We start from the raw sequence: 22,419 nt of genomic DNA, 5'->3' as shown, positions 1-22,419 counted from the left end.
AACATTAATTTATCAATCCAGGTGCGTATCCTTTCAAGACAATGCACAAGGTATATGCAAGGGCAAGAACACAATCCATTCCGACCAAGGGCTCACAGCTAAGATTCAAAACATGACTATAAGAGTAAATAAATTACAAAACTCTAGAAACAATTACAAGAAATAAAGAACTGTAACAACAAACATAAACTATCAAATAATGTACACACAAAGACGTAGCACCTGATTAGAAGAGTGGGCCGAGCTCTCTGATCAAGGCTGCGTTAGCCACAGAAAATATTAGAACAACAAAACAAGTGATATTTTATTAATCTATAACAGGTGATTACAATAGCGGTGGGTGAACCCCCATTTACAGGAACATTCTTTCTATACACAGCACAGGAGAATAACATATCTCCCTGAAACATAGTAACCACATATGAAGAAATATACATCTATTGGAATGGCACTAATCACTAGATGACCGAGATAGCAAAAAGGCCCAACAATAGTTCCAGGGGATCGTGACTCCAGCTGCACAGCCTCCTCAGGGCTGGCTGTTACCAGATCTGTTGTGAAATGTTGAAGCAAGGGTTCCTATTCTCCAAGCTATGGTCAAAAATTCAATTCAGTGCTACGAATAGATAAGACTCTGTGACTTTACTTCATTAATTAAAATATTCCAATTGGACAAGTTAGGGGTATTTACCTCATAATTTTAGCATAGCAACGTGGGTAAATAAGTACGAAAAGGGTCAAAAAGGATGATAAAAATGGACAGAAAGATACCCAGATTCGATGCCCAACAATGGCTTCTTTGTTCTTCATCTAACTCAATGAAGCAAGAACGGGAAGTTCAAAGGTATCTTTATTTAAACTCAAGACAAGCCCAACACTCTTCCCTTCCAATCGCAGTCCTCGCTGCCTTGACTCAATGATCTCTGTAGTTGCCATTACTCCTGTGAAACCAACTCTTATGAATTTACTTAAATATTGACTCAACTACCCTTTAATACTCCTCTATATTGTAATATCTGAGCTTTACATTTCATAACCTTTATTAGGATGTTACGAAATCACGAAATTCTAATTGTCATTTGAGCCCCTCTTTTGTGGGCGCTTAGCCTCTTTTCCACCATAGGACCTGTTGTCACTTTTTCTATCACCTCTAGCACAAGTTCTTTAAGAGATATGAAAGCTTCCTAGAGACAGCCTCAAGTTGAAGGGGGATATCAGTGCCTAGGACATCTTAAAGAGTGCTTGACAAATTTATAATAAAGACTAGTAGCACTTTGGTTTTTCACAAATAATGCAAATGGGTTTGAATCAAAACCATTCATAAAGGTACAATATATGAAGTAGCTTGTGTACATGAGTACTTAGGAAATAATCCTCAGCTTACAAGTGGCCAAATTAGATTAGGAATGTGCAGCGATTTAATTTTTGAAACATAGGTAATGGGAGAATACAATAGAAGAGGAGTCCATCATATAAAGCTTAATTTTTAATAATTCTATATATCAAGACTCAGAGAGAAATGAGTGAGGGAGTGCTGTGAAATGCTAATATGCATGGAGCGCTTTTTAAAGACTCGATTTCCACCATGAAATAGATACTATCCATCAATGTTTTGACTTAAATGAATCTACATATGAAGGGAAATACAACTAGCTTCTACTTGACATGCAATCTGTGAAGAATTTAAACATATATGATAATACAACGAGAGAAGGAATTACAATATAATAAGTGGGAATCAGTTCCTACAACTTTCTATTAATCTCTTGAAGAAAACTAGCATACAACAAGCTTTAGACAAGCCTTTAGAAAGATAGGAAAAGGTCTGGTAAGAGAGAAGACTTTCCCAAAAATTATGAACCTCTCTTAAGTGTTCTTCCCTCCTCTCATAATGAGACAGGGAGCTTTAAAATTAGTTACAAAAATATCACAGGCTTGAGCATCCAACTGTCTACTTGATTATCTTTTTCACCATGCAGGCTCTATCGCCTCAAATTATGACAACATAAATATGTTTTTCTTTAAAATAAAATAGAATAATAGACTAAAAAAATAACTGAATAATGAAACATGTGAAAATTGAATGATGATTGTAAAAATATCTCCACACCACTTCCTTGGATGGCCTCTAATCCAACCATGTTTCTACCACATTATGCCTCATACACTCTTGGTTGATTCCCTGTCCGTTTTGGTCTCAACAACTTTAATTCTTCCCTTTACAGAGGCTAAGAGCGATCACCCATGATGAACGTTTCTTAGAGTAAATGCCAACTCATTTGTCACCTTTCCTTTCTTTAACAATCTATCAGAACCAATCCTGCCCTATGAAATAGTCATACCAGTGTATCAAGGCTCAGATTGTTCAGGGACTTTAAATTGAATAGTCTCTACAAAACTGTGAACATCGGTCTCTTATTGGCCCCCCCTTCCTTTGCCCTGGGGGCTTAGGTGGAAACTATATGATAGAGGTCGAGTGACCCAGGGCCAAAGCCTTTTGGGGCTTAAATCCTTGGATGGAATGAGGGTCAATTGTTTGAAGCATTACATTATAGATAGTCCCACTGCATAATACATGATACCACAATACATATGTGCCTAGGCCCCTTTTGCAATATCAGAGCTCAGAGATCAAGGATTTCTAATCCTTTCCTTTGGAGTCATCCTCCACAAACTTGTGATTGCGATATGCGAAGTGGTTTGGTCTACGTGGAAAGGGGATAAGGGAGGACCAACACGAAATTTTTAACACATAAAAGCCTTTAACAATCTTTCTCCACTTTATAAAAACTGTTATCAACTCCTCCTCCCAACCATTCGTTTTAAAACATTAGGCACATATATTCATGCCACCCACCTTATGCCACCTATCCACCTCGCTTTGGGCCCATGATATCAGGTCTTTCCTCAATGTGCTCCTTTATAAAATGTCAATTACATGCTTCTTATGATTGTCGATCGTTGATCTATGAGATGACATCATCCTTTGCTACGTGTCACCTTATGAGTGATGACACATGTCACCCTATTTTGTCCCCTAATGACCCCCTAAAATGCTGAATATGCATGCCACATGTTTGTCGTACTGCCACGTCATGATGATTTCAAACACCATGTGGATTTATCGGGACCAATGATATTCAGCCATGTGTCCCTCTAGAGGAGAGAGAAAAGGCCCACCCTCTTCTAGTTTTGCAATTGATTTCCTTTGTTAAATTGTTTTCGGCCCTCCTAACACTTTAACACTAAAGGCACTTTTCCCAGTAGTTTAATCACATATCACAAATTTTATAACATCACAACATGCCTCACCTTACTATTTCACCAATTTTTTATTTGCAATATGTACTAGACCCTGCCGATTGTTGATTTCACTATTGATTGATATGCCTAATTGCTAATCGATAATCAGCGAAATGCTTCCCGCTATTGCGTTGTATTTTGGAACCTTCGATTGTCAATATGTGATATTGGTGATCATTGATCGCAAACCCTCTCTGACCTCTGCTGCTACTCCTTTCCAAATATATGATGTACCATATGTCTCTGCTTTTGATCGCCGATTTGACACGTGGCAGAAGGACACAACCTCAAACTTGAAATTTTCCATGCTTTCCCTTTGTTTTTTGGTTTTGAGGGGCGTAACTTCAACTCACTCTAACTTTTGATCTAGAAGTCCATTTTGGGACTTCCATATACCGTTGGAAAGTTTGTTCACATCACTTTTCTTTAGAGAGGGTCTGATTTGGGATGTATGTTCTTCTATGGCTTTGAAGATGGATGAAAAACTATATTCACCTTTGCACTCTTTTTACACTCGGAACACTTTTTTCAGATGGTGAAAACATTGGCTCTAATTGGGGACAGTGCCTTGCTAGCAAGGTGGTGAGAACCTGTAGACTAGAAACCTTCTATCTATTGAGCATGGAGTCATTTTATTCATGTATATTAAAAAAAACAGAAATATAAAGAACTGAAATCACTGCTGATATTTTACAATGGCTCACAAGTATGTACAATGGGTGAGAACTAAACCTCTTAATGTTGGAAATAAGGCTTAAGTAATTGCCCATTTACAGGAAACTCAAATATTTCACCCTCTAAGTTCTTCAACATAAAACTATTGTTTCATTTAGTCTCAGCAACCTTGAAGGGTCGAAACCATAAGGGATCAAATTTACCACATCTCCATTTGTCTTCCCTTCTCACATCCCACCTTAGAACTAGATCTCTTGGTTGGAGAGGTCTATCTTTAGATTTCTTACCAAACAAGGATTTCATTCTTTGCTAGTAGTTTTCTAACCTATGATTTACCTATTCTCTGGTCTCTTGGAGCTCCACTAATTGATTTATCCTTTTATTCAAGGAGTTGGGTTCTTATTCCACGTCTTGTAGCATCTTAGCAACCGACATAGAGCATTGTATAGGGAATACATTTGCATTTCCATATACCAACTTGAAAGGTGATTTAATCATGGATCTTTTTGGAGGTACCATGTTTGCCTATAGTGAAATTTTAGTTGATAATCCTAGTTCCTATGGGTTTCTGCAATTTCCTTCTTCAGGATTCTCACCACCGTTTTGTTGGAAGATTCAACCAGACCATTTACTTGAGGATAGTAGGTAGTAGAGTGGCCAACTGTGATGTTGAATTTATGAAAAAATCTGCTAAATTTGGTAGACTTAAAATCCTCAGAATTATCAATCAAAATATTCACAAACATCCAAACTTGTCCAAGATATTCTCCTCCAAAAATTTTATTACCACAATGTTAGTTACATTCCTGGCTGGGACTACTTCTACCCACTTTGTGAAATAATCTATCGCTATGAGGATCCACTTATGGTGGCCTCTCAAAGGGGGATGTATCTCTCCGATAAATTCCAATCCCCATTACCTGAAGGGTTCTCCTACGCAAACAGGGAGCAAGGGGAGTGGAGCTATTTTTTTCTTTTCAGCAAACACTTAACACTGCTGACAGGACTTAAAATAAGGGTGAACATCTTCGAATAGTTTGGGCCAATAGAACCATTCTTTCAATATCTTATGTGCAGTTGTCTTCCATTTGTAGTTCTCCCCACAAACGGCACTATGAAACTCATCCTTTAGTCTTTGAGTTTCTGTCTCAACCAAGCAAAACAGTAGACTTCCCACTAGGTCTTTCTAGTAGAGTTTCCCGTTAGATATAACGAAGTTTTGGGCTTGAGCCCTCAATGCTATGTACTTGGATTTTTCCATATTTGTTGGGCACCTCAAAAATAGGAGATAGTGGATGAAATTTTGATTCGAGGAAGACGTGTCATATTTGACATGAATACTTTTGATTGAAGTCTTGATCATGGGTTGTTTCCCCTCTTCATCTTCTTGTTTTAAAAGGTTGATCCACAAGGCCTGGCAGTTAGACTCTGATGGAATTTTGGCCAACCCCTGGCCTTTGACGGGGTTAGTGGGCTTTACCTCCATGTCATACTCTTGGATTTTTGCAATCCACTTACCTCTTTTACCATCACTATCCCCTTGTACCAAGATGTCCTTAACAACTATTGTCGGGACATAAGTCACGATGTTTGAGTGTAAAACATAAACTCTGAAAGTCTTCAGAGCTTTTACTAGAGCATATGCCTATTTTTCCAATATATTACATTTTGGTTCATCATCCCGCAAGACCTGGATGAAGAAAGCTATATACTGCTCATGGCCTTCCTTATTTTTCTATAATAACACAACGAATATAGTATGGGGGGAGGCAAAATAAAAGATATGTGAAATGGCCTTGAATAGTCTGGGTGGACTAACTCCGGAGCCTCTGAAAAATATCTCTTGGTTCTGGAGAAGGATTCTCGAGAATTTGAGCTCCACTTTACTTTTTTCTCCTTCTTCAATATCTCTATAATGCCTTTTACTATTTCTGCATAGTTAGGCACAAATTTCCTCAAGAAATTAATCCTCCCCAAGAAGACTTGGACCTCCCTTTTATTTCTTGGTAGGGAAATATGACTGATGGCCTCCACCCACTTAGGATTGATCTTTACCCCTTACTATGCTACGATGTGCCCCAACAACTTTCCTTCGCTGAAAACGAATTGGGATTTCTTGGCATTTAGATACAAACCATACTTCCTGCATTTCTCAAAGGTGAGTTTCAGATGTTCAATGTGCTCCTCATCTGTTTTGAAGAAAATAGTGATATCATCTAGATAAACCACCAAAAAATTTTCCTACACTCCCACAAATGCTATGTCCATTTCCCTCTAGAAACATTCTCCTTGGGCACATGAAGGTCACCCAAGGTGTAGTGAAAGTGGTTTTCTTCTAATCATAAGGATGCACTTCTATCTAATTATAACCTGAAAAATCATCTATCATAGACATCCGGGTAGAGCCCACTACCTTCTGTAAAATATGTTCCATTTTAGGAAGTGGGTAGTTGTACTTCAAAGAAGCTCTATTGAGGTTCCTAAAATCTATGCATAGTCACATTTCTTCATTCTTCTTCATAATAGGAACCAGATTTACAACCCATTCTAAGTACCTCAGTGGTACAATGATCTTAGCCTAAAGCCACTTCTTCACTTCCTTCTCAATAGATGGGAGTAGAAGCGGATTGATCTGTCTGAGTTTCTACGTACAAGGCTTCATTCCACTCTTTAAAGGAATCTTATGTTGGATAAAATTTACATCAAAAGTCTTTAGATCATCATAAGTCCAAGAAAAAACATCTTTATAATATTTTAAGAGATTTAAGTACCTATGTTTGTATTGTTGAGGGATCCATTTTCCCAACTTGATCATCCAGGGTTCGTCCTTTGAGCCTATGTTACAATCCTCCACCTATTCATTAACTTCGTGTTCATTAGGTTTAGAATCCACGTCATTGGATTTGAATATCCTCTCCAAAGGAACTAGACCCCGTGGAATGGAATTTCCCTTCAGCTGCAAAACTCTATGTCTTGTGATATTTTCCTCCCATGTAGTTGGTTGTTCTTCTGTCACTTCTTCTTCTTCTTGGTCAATCACAGAGTTTGAGAATTCCCCAATGACTTCCATGAAGTGCTTGATTTTCTCATCATCCTCAAACACTTGCCAGTGTTTCACATTGTCAAGCACTGAGGGTCTGTACCTAACTTCAATTTCATACCTGAGCAGTGGATTTTGTGTTGGCTTGAAATTGTTGGCAGCTATAGCTAAGGAATCGGTCATTCGATTTCCTTCCCTAGGAAATAATTGTACATTAGAATCTGAGAATAAGTTGTCAATCAAGTCCCAAACCTCATTTTTGTAAGCCCTCAACCGAGGTTCTTGGTTTGGCATTGGTCCTTGATTTTCTTCACTACCAGTTCTAAGTCTCCAAATACAGTCAAGTAGTCAATGTTTATATTCTCTGTTGATTGCATGCGTAATTTAAATTCCTCATAGTCTGCCACATTATTGGTTGCTTCAAATTCTAATTTGAAAGAGAAGGTAATCAGGCTACCCTATGGAGATATCAAAAATACCCCTACTCCATTTTCTTGTTTAGAATTAGCACCATTAAAATGCAACTTCCATACTTTGCTACAATCTTTGAGTTGTTGGTCTAATTTGACTGCAAGTTGTACCTATGTTTCTTCTAGAATAAAGTCATCTTCTTCAAGCATGAAGTAGGAGATATCCCTTTCTGACACATATACAGGAGCATTGTTTGAGAAATCAACTCTTGTGACTATTTTAATGAATCTGGATTCTTTGTATAATCTCCTTTCCTCTCCACCAAAAATAAGAATGGTAGCATAAGTAAGATCCAGCGTGATGGAACCTCTGATATTTGATCCCCAAGACCTGGAAAAATGCATATCAAACCTCGCAGGGATGTCAACAACTACAATGTCTATCACCACACTTTTCACTAGGATCTGGGCCAAATTCACCGCCAGGTCCTTGATCATCCCCAGGCACTTGACCTTATTAGAGTAAAAAGAATAGAGATCTTTTTATGGTATGGTTATCTCTAAACCCAGTTAGTCCATTACTAACAGTGGCATCAGATTATGAGAAACGCATGAGTCCAACATGAAATTATGGAGCAGGAGGTCATGTACTACCAGAGTAACATAAAAAGGTGGAGTGGAGGGATCTTGTTCCTCAACATGAGGTCCAAAGACTACCATTGGCCTTTCTTCTTGTAGGTTTAAACTGTCAAGTGGTTGGACTGAAGCAGAAGGAAACATAAACTGAGAGACTTGGGCCTTATAGGTGGGTTGTTTCAAGAGCTCAGACAATGGGACTGGGATCTTGACTTTCTCAAGCTCTTTCTGAAGGTTAAATATGGTAGGGTCTTTCTTTGTAGTGTTAATTTCTAATGGCTCCTTTTCTATTTCATGGATGAGTCTAGTAGGGGGATGTGATTTACCTTCTTTGATGACTTCAAGCTTATATTAGTTTGAATCTAAGGACTCTTTCTTTCTTATCATAATTGGATCTAGAGGTCCCTTACCCTTGTTTGCGGGCTTAGGAGGCTACTGGGAGGAAGTACCTTCATTTTGATCTTGTCCTCTCGATCTCTTTCTAGATGATCGCAAATCGTATTTCTTGTGTAGTAGAGCCTCCATGAAATTAGTGAGGTGTTTGCAATAGTTATCTATCTTCTCATCATCCAGTGTTGCATCAAGCTCCTTCTCATGTTCTTCATATGTTCTAAGTTCTTATCCTTCATCAGAGAAAGGGGAATACAAGTTCCCATAAACATCCCTTCTATCTAGCATTAGCTCCTCTAAATCATCTTCTATACACAATGGAGGATGAATGTGGTCTTGTTTCTCTTTCCTCTCCCTTTTCATTATCGGTACGGGAGGCCTTCTTTATTGGGGATTAAAACATCGATTAGCACATGAGAATTTCTATCTCTAAAGACTCTTATTATCCAATTCCATTTTATTTAGTTTACTTGATAAGTTCTTTATCACCTTATCCATCTCCATTATCCTTTGTTCTTGGCATTCTCTCCCACTTGAGGAAGCTACCTCCTCTTTTCCCTTTTTCTTCTCTCTGGAATCAGATTTTCCTCTTGACTTCCTGGTTGAGGTAAAGTTTTCTTCTACCTAAAGGGCATCAGTTTAAATCTGGTCCAAGGTAGGAGACTTCCTCTCCTTGGGAGTAAAACCAAATTTTTATTCAAAGGCCCCAACAAATGCTACTCAGACAACGTCTTATGGAAATTTGATTTCATTAGGTAGATTGTTGTACAATTTATTAAATATTTTAATAAAATCTGAGATATCCTCACCATATTTCTTCTTGATAGCATTAAACTCAGTGAGAATGTATCCATGGTCTCCCTTCTCACCCAATTTCTGCATAAAGGATTTCTCTATTTCTTCCCAAGTGTTAATGGTATCATTTGGAAAGGATTTAAACCATTTCATGACTTCCCCATCCAAATATTGGACAAAAAGCCTTAACACTATATCCTGGTGTTCAACATTCAGATTTTCTACAAAGGCACAAAAAATTTCTGTCTCTGCGTTGTTATATCATATTCTTCATTATACCTGGGCAGGAGCTTGAGATAGTCCTGAGGCAAGTTTAGGGGAGCATACTTGTTTAACAAGAAGTCTGGGACAAACATCTGGATCAGAGGTGGTAGTGCATGAATTACTAGAGGAGCCTAAGGTATTACCAATGGTAATACAACTAACTAATAGTGGAATGAGAAATTGTTCACGTTGTGGGTAGGACTTATTTGGAGTTTATCTTTTATCTCCTCAGCTTCTTCTTTGACCTCTAGCTAGGTGGCATTGAGTATATGACCTCTTTCGAGAGGATATACCAGGACTCTAGGAGGGAATTTAGAACAATGAATTTAAACCTTCTATGAACTAGATGAGGAGCTTGTAGGAGATGAAGAGAAAGTAGCATCAATATTTGGAGTATATTCTTTCCAAATCCTTCCGAATATTATTCTTTCTAGGTCAGATGCAGATGGATTTTTTTGCTGAGAGTTATCTGAGTGGGTATGGGCCCTATTATAAGCCATAATGATCAAATAAAAATACAGACAATGGAGTCACCAAGGTGTTTCTAAATGAATTCAGATAGTGGATTCACCAAGGTGAGGGATCTTCAACCCACACTTTCCTTGTACCTAACATAGGGAATGTAGAGATTTGTCACACTTAGGGAAAATTATTTGACATTAGTTCCCCGACAACAACGCCAAAAATATGTTTTTGATTTTTCTAGCACCAGTAGCACAAGTGGTTCACAAGATACGAAATATTCGTAGAGACATCCTTAGGTTGAAGGGGGAGACCAGTGCCTAGGACATCTTAAAGAGTGCTTTATAGATTTATAATAAATACTAGCAGAACTTTGGTTTGTCACAAATAATTCAAATGGGTTTGATTCAGAACCATTCATAAAGGTACAATATATGAAGTATCTTGTGTAAAATATTACTCAGGAAATAATGCTCAACTCATAGGTGGTCAAATCATATTAAGAATTGCCAGCGATTTAATTGTTCAAACATAGGTAATGGGAGAAGACAATAAAAGAGTAGTCCATCATATAAAGCTTAATATCTAAGAATTCTATATATCAAGACTCGGAGAAAAATGAGTTAGAGGGAGTGCTATGAAATTCTAAGATGCATGGAGTGCTTTTTAAAGACTCTATTTCCACCATGAAACAGGCATTATCCATCAATGTTTTGACTTAAATGAATTTGCGTCTGAAGGGAAATATAGCTAGCTAGTACTTGACATTCAATATGTAAATAATTTAAACATATATGATAATACAAATAGAGAAGGACATACTACCAACCTAATAAGTTGGAATCACATCGAAATTTGTATTAATCTCTTGAAGAAAACCAACATACAACAAGCTTCAGAGAGGCCTTTAGGAAAGTAGGAAAAGGTCCCGTAAGAGAGAAGTCTTTCCCAAAAATTCTAAACCTCTCTTAAGTGTTTCTTCCCTTATTTTATAAGGAGAGGGAGAGCTTTAAAATCAGCTACAAAAATATCTTAGGCCGAAGCATCGAGCTGTCTACTTGAATAGTTGTCTCGGCATGTAGGCTTTATCGTCTCAAATTATTACAATAGAAAGATGCTTTTTCTTTAAAATAAAATAGAATAATAGACTAACAAAACAACTGAATAACCAGACATGTGAAAATGGAATGATGAGTGTGAAAATATCTCCACGCCGCTTCCTTGGATGGCCTCTGATCTAGCCACATTATGCCTCATACATTCTTGGACGGTTCCCTGTCACTTTTGATCTCAACCGCTTTAATTCTTCCCTTTACAAAAGTTGAGAGTGATCACCCATGATGACCATTTCTCAGCACAATTTTCAACTCATCCGTCATCTTTCCTTTATTTAAGAATCTATCATAACCAATCATGCCTTGTGAAACAATCATAGTAGTGTATCAGAGCTCAGACTGTTTAGGTACTTTAAACTAAAAAATCTATGCAAAATTGCAAATGTCGATCTTCGATTAGCCCCCTTGCCTTAGCCCCGAGGACTTAGCTAGAAACTATATGATAGAGGTCGGTGGACTCAAGGCCAAATCCTTTTGGGGCTTAAACCCTTGGATGGATCGGGGGCCGATTCTTTGAAGCATTACATTATAAACAATCCCATTGCATAAGATATGGGACCACAATAGATATACGCATTGGCCCCTTTTGCAATATCAGAGCTCGAAGATCAGGGATTTCTAATCCTTTCCTCTGGTTGCATCCTTCAAAAAATAGTGATTGTGATACATGATGTGGTTTGGCCCATGTGTAAAGGGGATAATGGAGGTCCAACGTGAAATTTTTAACACATAGAAACCTTTAACAATATATCTCTGCTTTATAAAAACATTTATCAACTCCTCCACCCAGCCATTGGTTTTAATACATTAGGCACATATATTCATGCGACCGCCTTATGGCACCTGTCCACCTCACTTTGGGCCCACGATATCGGGTGTTTCCTTGATGTGTTCCTTTATAAAATGTTGATTACATGCTACTTGCAATTTCTCATCTTTGATCTACGAGGCGATGTAATCCTTTGCCACATGTCACCTTGTGAGTGGTGACAAGTGTCACCCTATTTTGGCGCTTATGACCCCCTAAAATGTCAAAATTGTATGCCACCTGTCCACCATAGTGCCACATCATGATGACATCAGATGTGATGCGACTTTATTGGGACCAATGGCATTCACCCATGTGGTCCTCTAGAGGATAGAGAAAGGACCCGCCCTCTTCTATTTTTGTGACTAATTTCCTTTGTTAAATATTTTTGGCCCTCCCGGCGCTTTAACACTGAAGGCACTTTTCCCAGCAGTTTAATCACATATCACAAATTTGTTAACATCGCAACATACCGCACTTTACCATTTCACTGATTGTCAATTTGTAGTGTGAACCAGACCTCACTGAATTCCTACTTCACTATTCATCGATACACCTAATCGCTAATTGCTAATCGATGAAATACTTCCTGTTGTTGCATTGTATTTTGGAACCTACAATCGCCAATTTGCGATATCGGTGATTTTTGATCACAGACCCGCTTTGACCTCTACTGCTACTCCTTTCCATATCTCCGATGTACCATATGCCTCTGCTTCCGATAGTTGATCACCGATTTGACACATTTCAGAAGGACACAACCTCAAACTTAAAATTTTCCATCTTTTTCCTTTGTTTTTTGGTTTTGAGGGGTGGAGCTTCAACATGCTATAACTTTTGATCTAGAAGTCCATTCTCGGACTTACACATACCATTGGAAATCATGTTCAGAGGAATTACCTTTGGAGAGGATCCAATTTGGGCTTTGTGTGCTTTTATTGCTTGGAATATGGTTGCAAACCTCTCTTCTTCGTTGCACTCTTTTTTACACCTAGAACATGTTTTTCAGAAGGTGACAATAGGATCGTTGCCTATGACCACTAGTATAGCACTTAGGTGCTAATCCATTTAGAATATTTCTGGGGGTCTTTCCCCTTGTGTTATCTCTATTTTCGCTTGGTTCTTCAGGCTTTCATGACCAAGTGTCAAACACATCGAAAGCCCCTAGCATCGTAACTTTTCCAAAATTTCAATTCAAATGGACTTACGAAATCTTCGGGGTCTAAAATACTCATGTGGCATCTCCATGTCTCTCAGGTACTAAGCCATGATCTGTTCCCTTGGTTTTTTGTGTCTCCATGACCAAACTCCAATCCAAATCGGAATCCCCTTGTATCATAACTTTTTCAAAAAAAATACCACAGGAATTACGAGATCTCTAACCTCTGATATTCTGACCTTCAAGATGATGTCATGCGTCTACTTAGTCATGACATGTGTCATACATATTTGCCACCAATTACTTTTGTATGTGACTGTTGTTATCACTTAGAACTAAAAAATTTGATGCATATAATTTTCTATCCTAGCCCGATGACAAAGGTCTGTGTTATTTAATTACGTTTTAATTTTCTTCCCTTAGGATTTGGAGTTTTAAAGAGTTTTTTAACTTAAGTCATTCTCAACTCCCATTGGTTCTCCTCCACCCATCATTGTTCTATAGCCACATCTTGTCTTATCTGAGTCACCGTGTCTTTTAGTAATTTCGCAGCATAATTCCAATTCGCCAATTTCGCAGCGCAATCATGATTAAGCAGTTTCGCAGCGCATCATGATTAGGCAGTTTCGCAATGCATCATTAAAAATTAAAACTAACAGCGCTGCGAAATCATGGATTCATACTTCCACAACGAATCTTTCCCAAAATATCAAGTCCGTTAGGTGAGTCATCAGCCATGTCTTCTCATGTCAGTTCATATATCTCTCCTATCACGTTTTAACGCTCATTGCCATTATCACCACCATTCGATCTGTTGATACGCATGTATTATCATTCCCAAGAAATTTCACCGTGCATAAGCCTTAATGATGGCCGTAAGTCTTGCATGAATGATAAATCTGCAAGATTATGTCTTGAAAGGTTTTAAGCGGAAAGATTCAAAATTCAAGCGAGGCTGATAATCAAGCGAGGCTGAATTCAAAAAGAAGTTGAATCACAATTCCAACCGGAGCTGGTAGTCTTTGTGTGTGAAGATTTGGAAGAATCCATGGAGAAAAAGGAGCACAGATCCGGTAAACCTCTAAGGACTGAACCCGAGGGCCTGGATATAACGCTGAGAGATGAAGGGGTGAAGAAAGCATTTAAAAACGCCGGGTGCTGGAACTTTTGCAAAAAGCTACAAGGGGGACATGCACAGGTAACTAAAGAATTTGCACTAAACTTCACTGGTTTGAATTCAAAGGTAGCTATGTTAGAAGTGCAAGTTTCTCCAGAAGCAATATCTGCTGTGACAGAGATCCCAAGAGGACAAGAGGAATGGTTTAAAAATTTCAAATTTGACATGAATCCTTGTAAGGAGTTTTTAAAGGATGCATATGTAAATGAAGATTTGAGTAGGGGAGTGCCCAGAAATTATGTCAAAGAACATTATGCTCTCTTACTCACCTGCATACAGAAATATTTGACTTGTGAAGGAAGGTATGACAAGGTTTATTCTTACCATTTCAAACTACTTTTGCATTTCACTGGGAAAGTTTCCATAGACCTGCCTTTTTATTTGTTCCGTAGCTTGAGTAAGATGTGTGATAAGGTACAGCTGAGAAAAGAGGATTCTGAAACCTCTTTGTTTCATCATGGTTTGATCAAGTTACTGGTTTTAGATGGCCTCCAGAAGATAGACAAAGACTGGAATTCTTTTATTTTTATGGCTGGATTCCAAAGCAAGACTGGCCTCACTCCTCAACCGGCCAGAGATTTCACAATAGCTGAGCTCCAAAAAGAGGCAAGAGCCAAAAGGGTTCCAAAGTCACAGCTAAGAAAACCAGTAAAGCCTCTCATCATCCAAGATCAACCTCAGCAAATAACTAAGGAAAAGGCTCAGGGTAAAAAGAATGTACCCGAAACAAGCACATCTGAAGCAGTCTCAAGGGTAAGAACAAGAAGTCAAATAATGAAGGAAAAAGGTAAAGCTGTAGCAGTTGAAGAGAGCCCAGTGTCCAAGGCAAATTTGAATGATTTATTACAGGCCATTGAATTCGAGCAGTCTCTACCAGTCCAAATTGAATTGATGCAGTCAGAGCAGGAAAGCACCAAGAAATCCAAGGCCTCAAAAAGGCTTAGATTTGATGTGCCAGCTGAAGAGTTCATTTTCAAACCTAGAAGACCTATAACAAGAAGATTCCAGCAAGTACAGGAAGCACTGCCGAGAACAGAGGAAACAAGGGAAGAGACACAAAAAGACAAGGGAAAAACAATCATTGCATCTCAAGAAGATAATATAGCAGCCATACAGAGACAATTAGAGTCAGCCAAATATGAGATTGCTAAATTGAAGAAGGCCGCTAGAAAGCATGCAGCCATACATGCAAAATATTATAAAACCTTATGGGAAGGAAATGAAGCTGTAAAAGCTCAGTTGAATTCAGTGGTTGATGGCCATGCACAATTTCACACCTGGACAGTACCAGCAATCAAAGAAGCCAGGTATATCAGAAGGATTAATATGCAACTGAGAGCTGGAAATAGAGCTATGAGGAAACAAATTGAAGATTTAAAGACACAGCTAAGCCGGCTGCCTGCTAAATGAGTTTTCACTTCAAGTAAGGTTTTGTTTCAAATTTTTGACAAATTTGCTTAATCTTATTTCTCTGAGGAAATATAAATCCCTGTTCAACATGTGGAAAGTCGAAGGGAGTTTTTGGCAATCAAATATTCGGTTGATAAAGATCTCGGGTCAAAGGCAAACTGTTTTAAATAACTCAGCAGTTTCGTAGCGCGCTACGAAACTGCTGAAAGTGATGATTTTAACGTAAATCAAACAGTTTGAATTATGAGCAGGAATTTTGAAAAGGAAACGCCTAAAGGGAATGCAAGAGATCATCTGGAGCTGTCAATAGGCAATCAGGTCAAGACAGGTGGATGCTTTAAAAGGTTGAATATTCAAATTCAATTTTAAATTTTTGTTATAAAGTCCCTCGATCACCATTCAAGATATATCAAACGGTTTTCCTGCAACAAAATTTTGCCTGCCCACATGTTCATGTACAAAGCTTACAACACATCAAAAATGTGACAGTCCTCTACATTTTGGGTAATTAAAAGCTAGAAGACATGTTTATGTGCATTCGAATATTTTGGGGAAAACTGAAGCCGAGAAGCAAGGGAAATCTCCTAATACTTCTGAGCAGTTAAAAGATTCAGCATCCAAGGTCAACATGGGGCATTAAACATCCATCTCAGCTATCTCAGCCAAACTGAAAGAAGACCAGATGTCAAAGAACGAGGAGAAGCCATCATGCATATAATATGGAGTTAGAGTCATAATAGATTTAGAACTCTAAAAAAGCTCCAGTCAGCACTTTATTGTATTTATTAGTTAGTTAAATAGTTGATAGGTGTCATTAGAGGTAGTTATCGAATTCCCCTCATGCTGGAGGAGGAATCTCGATCAGTTAGAATAAAAACTCTATATATAGCTGAAACAGCAATGTAATGGGGGTTGGAAAACTTTATGACAGAGCATTGTATTTGGCTTATATGAAGACACAGTTTCAGTAATATAATTTGGCTTTACTTCTCAGGATTCATGAAGGATTTCTATGTTCAGAATGTGTGATCTTATCCTTTCCTTAATGTTTTTTACAGTTGTATAGATGTATAATCACTCAGAATTCACTGATTGTGCTCTGATTTCCTGTATGCATTTATGAAATCTGGTTCCCTATGAGTTATGTTCTGAATATTGAAATTCTGAATGCCCTGACTTCTATGTAAAGTCAAGATCATTGTTTATTGAGGTGTTGTTGACTCCATAGGCCCAATGGAAACTTGTTTAATGTTTTTCCAGCATCCATATTTGTCACAGTTATTTCACAAAGAGTTAGCCATCTTATCTTAATCAAAATCATTAACTCATCTAGAGAGAGCCCTCTCAGGTTGAGGAGGCTAAGCCTCAGCCTAAAGTAGGTTTGAAATAGTTACTTAGAGTCAACCTGACCAGCAGCCTATCAGGGTCTGATTTTGAGATAACAACTGCCATGTGTCCTTCATATTGCCATGTCATTCTAACGTCCGTTGCTATAGTTAGCTCCTCGAGGCCAATCACCTAATTGATGTGTCCTTTCAGAGGAGAGAGAAAGGGTCCCTTCATCCTTGGTTTTCAAATGATTTCCTTTGTATTTCATGTTCTCCACAACCCTTAGCACTTTTCAAAAGAAATCAATTAACAAGGAGTTATGAAACTCTGAAATCCTGATGTATCGAACCTCTGAGGTCCCAATATGCCAACCTTTTAATATTAGGGGTTCGAAGTTCTTCCTGCTCCCTAATATTCTACCTTCTCTGATTTCCCGGGGCTTTGACATCTGAAATTTGACCTTCTAATATTTCAACCTTCTGAGGTTCATCCGTTCTGACGTCCTGAGATCCCGAAGTTTAAGGTCCCGATGCTCGAGTCCTTCTTCCAATATTTGGCCTATGAAATTCGCCTGCTCCAAGGTTTCGATATGATTCCTTCTCCGAGGTTCCACCACCATCTCCGCTAAGTTTGGAATTTATACCAAATTTGGTTATATGCCTAGACTCCTCCAATCACCTTTTAGTTATGTGTTCATGGGCATATTTCATAAGACTTTGACTGGGAATAACTCCTGATCCAGGAGACCATTTGCAAACTTCCACATACCATTCGAAACATCTTTCAGAGAACTTTCCAATGGAGAATGTCCAATATAGGATTTGAGCCCATTTTCTACCTACAAAGTGGAAGAAAATTCTCTATTGTTATTTGAACCTTGACCCTTCTTTTGTGCCTAGAACCTGCTCTTTAAACTAATTATGGGATTCCCAACCACCATAGTCTTCTTTTTATGGCTTCTCCAATAAGCATGCTACTATGGTCATTTTCTACCCATTGGTTTGAGGGGACTTGACCCAGGTTCAGAGTGTGTTGCACACCAAAAAAACCCTCAACTACTAGCCCTTTTGGAAACAACCTGGAATCAGGTCGTAGTCTCACCCGAAGTAGTTATGGGAGGTCACAGAACCAAGTTTCTGCAACCAAAGGGATATCTGCGAAGTGGCATCATGTATTTGATTCTATTGTATATCAATATTATAAATTCACATACATAATAACTTCACAAAGATGATTAGTTTATAGAAATGCATAAATTCTAACACATAACAATATATCTTATAGGTCTTCATATAATTCAGTGAAAAGCATACATAATCAGATACATAACAGTATACAATTAACAGAGATACAATACTTCGCCAAAACTTCTTCTTTATTAAACAGATCTTCAGTTACATTCACTTCCCTAACCTACACACCTAGCTGCAGGTGGTCTACGCACTCAACTATAGACTCTTCAAGTTCTCCGCACATCAGTTGTGGAGCCTTCTCCAAAACTACAGGCTATAGATGCGAACACCAAGATTCACTTATGATATTTCATTACTTTCTTGATTTGATTTCCTTTCACTAAGGTATCAAACAACCTTAAATGCAATTCATCTATACAAAAACCATGGTCCACATACCATGGATCCACAAAACAAGGACTACTACCCGATATTCGTTACAAAATAAGGGCTTTATCCCATCCCAAAATCCCTAAAATTCCATGCAATGAATATATCTTCGCCAACTCCATGTGGTCCGCTCCTTCTTTTGCTATGTATTTTACCCAAAACTTGGACCAAGTTGGGCCATGCCCAACAGGCCCCCAACGCTCACCCGTGACTCATCCTGAGTCACTCAGCTTTGACATCCTTGATCTTCGTTGTGATCTTATTGTATCCTACGTTGTAATGATGGAGTGTTTCTGCCATCAACTTTTCTTCCTGTTGCACCTCCTTCAGCAAGGCTTCTGTAGTAGGACCAATGGTCTTCTGCAATAGCTCTACTTCCCTTTTCTTCAATTCCTTCAGCCATTCATATATTGCATGTGAAATTTCCAGGGCTTCCTCCTGCCATGGTTGAGTCCTCTCCTGCAATATCTGTTCTTTCCTCCCTAGATCATCTATTTTCGTCTGGAGGTTCTTTCCCTCAGAAATGTTGTTAAGCCTATGCAACACTGGTAAGGTCTTCACAGATGCTAAGATCTCATCACGTCACTTCTTCTTAACCTACGGTTCCTCCTCAATATTCAATATGTTTGGATCCTCTTACAGTGAGGCCCAAATCTGTATTGTGTTGTAGAGAAACTTCCCACAATCTTCCGCCTTATCAGCTATGCCTTTCAATGTTGCACTGAGCTCCCTTTGTCTCTGCTCCTAAACCTCTGGTACTTGGCTGCAACCTTATTTTTAGCTCTGATATCTTCACTTCATAATCAAATTTCATCTGCACTATAGGATTCTTTGAGTCCTTGATCATGAGGATGAGCTTCGTGACCTTATCTATTGGTGCTTCATCCTCATGGACCTTCACATACAGAATTATGTTGCAAGTCTAAGCAATGGCCTTCTCCAACTATTCTCATTGCTACCTTGCTTTCTCCCTTTCCATGGCCACTTGTCTCAGTTCTGTCTACAATGTTTCTTTCTTTGACTCTGCCTTTTCTTTCAACAATGACATATGTTGCTCTCATTCTTGCATTTATGCGATGATTCCATGATGAAATTCATAAAACACCCAGAGGGGTAGCGTAGAGAAATTCGTCTGGACACTGCACCATGCCTTGGTTCACTCTTTATCTACTATTGCTTCAAACTTCAGTGCCCCAGCTAGCACATGTAACATCCTCATTCCAAAGCTTGTTTCCAGTATTTGTTCTTACTGCAATTACTAGGTTGCCTTCTTTAGTTGCTTCACTTCTTGTTGCAATGCCTTTAGTTCTGCGATGCCATGTTATACCTCAACCAAGATCGTTTTGCAATGATCATTAATCTTGTCCCAAGTCTCTTTGTTAATCTCCTAGATTTTCTCTGTTATCTCATCGATGTCCCCATAGGTGAGGACAATAGGCACTGCACCCTTACTCTTATCTACTTTATGCTTCTTTCTTGGTTTCATTTTAATTACAAAGTGTGACTCTTCTAATACCTCTACATCCCTATGGTGTTCTTTGTGTTCCTTCCCTCCCCATGTTTCTTCTATCTCCTCATCGACATTATTCATGCTTGTACCCGCACCTTGTGAGGTCCCTCTTCTACTCCCTATCCTCCAACTCTTCCATCAGGTGGAGTCATCCATTCCTCTAGCAAATCCTGTAGTACCATGAGGAGATCATCATTCCATTACCAGGTATGGAAATGGATGCCATGTCTCTATTGGGTCCTTCATCTCTTTCACATATTCCATGTGAAAGTTTTCCTTAAACTCCGTTATATGACAATATTGTTTGTACAGCCTCGGTGACAATTTGGGATATTGATTCACCACCATATGAAAATCCATTTCCATGACTATAAAGAACATCTTGTTCATTGTTGCATGCATTGGCTTTGTTTGCTTGATGGAGCCTAACCCATGTTCATCTTTAACTGCACCAACCACCAAAACCCTAACTGTTGGCCCTTTCGGCAACAACCTACATAGCGCAGGCTGCAATCTCACTCGAAGTAGTATTGGGGAATGTTAGAACTAGGTTTCTGCATCCAAAGGCCTGTGTGATGGTTTCCTAAGGTTCTTATGGTTTAGATATACTTTCGTGTAACCTTATCCCTTCCAAACAGACAACCATTGCAACTCTATTAAATGACTTCCAAATCTTCGTGAAGGTAATTAATTTCACTTATCATGCATACAGATTACAGATCTACTAGTTTTGTGCAATAAATAAGCATTAATTCATATAAAACATATCGCAAAGTGAAGATACATAAACTTTAGCGGAAGTAAACAACAAGTCATAGATGCATCAGAAGCGTCTCAAAAAAATTCTTTATTAAGTATAAATGTTCAATTACAGACTTCCTATCCCTGTGCACTCAACTGCAGGGGTCCGTGCACTCATCTTGTGGACTTACCAAGGTCTTTGTGCACTCAACTATAGGAGCCTTCCCCTTTCGCCTAAGCACAGGAAGCATACCTTTCGTACCTTAGCACCTTGATTTTACAATGATTCTTCACTAAAAGTTAACTTCTAAGACTCGCTATGACTCAACTTTATATAGCATTTGCTTTACAATACCTGTTAGAAAATTATATATTACAGAGCAATGGAACTCATAAAATATATTGCAAAAATAAAACATATAAAACACATAAAACAAGAGAGACACATATATACGTGGTTCACCTAATTTGGGGTACATCCATGGAGAAACAACCAGTCCTTCCTTTTATATTATCTAGCAAACTGAAGAGATACAACCTACAGTAGAATCGTTGTAATTCCCTCTTCGCTTTCACACAATCTTCTCTCTCTTTTTCACTTGGAATATAGATCTACACAGATTCAATAAAATTCCCTCATATATAGTGAGGGGTTTCCTTCTAGGGAAAAAAAACCTAAATTAAACATAACTTCTACCATCAAATCTCTGCCTAATGAACGACCCAGATTGACTACAAAATTACAAAATTTTACAAGGAAATTTTACATCTGCTTTTTAGCTTCAGGGGCGCATCCCATGATCCCCTGCCAGGGGGGCTCCCAAAGATGGCAGCCCCCCCCCTTGTACCCCTCTTGCTACATAAATATTACGTGCGATGTTGCTGCCACATTACGAACTAGGGTCCAATGTGGCGATACATATAAATAAAGAAGATAATCAAGCTCCACACCCAACAATATCCCACTTGGATACTGGTTATAGAAACTCCACTGCTGCTTCATTTGCTGGACAATGACTCCACTTTGGACCTGGTTGTTTCTCATCTTCATCATCATTCTTAAAGACTAATTGAAACTGAGCAAAATCTCAGTTTCTCCCTGTTTACATATTTTGTTAACATATCTGTAGGATTCTGGCTAGTGTGTATCTTTTACAGCTTCAATTGTCCATATTCCAACACTAACCATATGAAATGGTACTTTAGTTGTATATGTTTAGTCTTGCAATGAAATGAAGAGTTCTTTTCAAGATGTATTGCACTCTGGCTTTCACTGTATAACCTGCCCAACTCCTGCTTCTTACCCAATTCATCGAGAAACCTTTGTAACCAAATCACTTCTTTACTAGCCTCTGTAATAGAAACTTAATCTACTTACATTGTTGAGAGTGCAACAATATGTTGCAGTTTTGAGACCCAACTGACAATTGTTCTACCCACAGTAAACACATACGCTATGGTGCTCCTCCTGTTATCTCTATCACCCACGACATCTGCATCAACATATCCCTGTAGAGTAATGTTTGAAACACCAAAGCATAATTCTTGATTTGTGGTACCTCTCAAATACCTG

Source organism: Pinus tabuliformis, chromosome 1_1, assembly GCF_031772625.1.
Source record: "Pinus tabuliformis cultivar Carrire ecotype Pingquan chromosome 1_1, CPIR1, whole genome shotgun sequence".
In the NCBI taxonomy this organism is placed as follows: Eukaryota; Viridiplantae; Streptophyta; class Pinopsida; order Pinales; family Pinaceae; genus Pinus; species Pinus tabuliformis.
The sequence above is the reverse complement of the archived record's forward strand: the minus strand, read 5'-3'. Positions refer to the sequence as shown.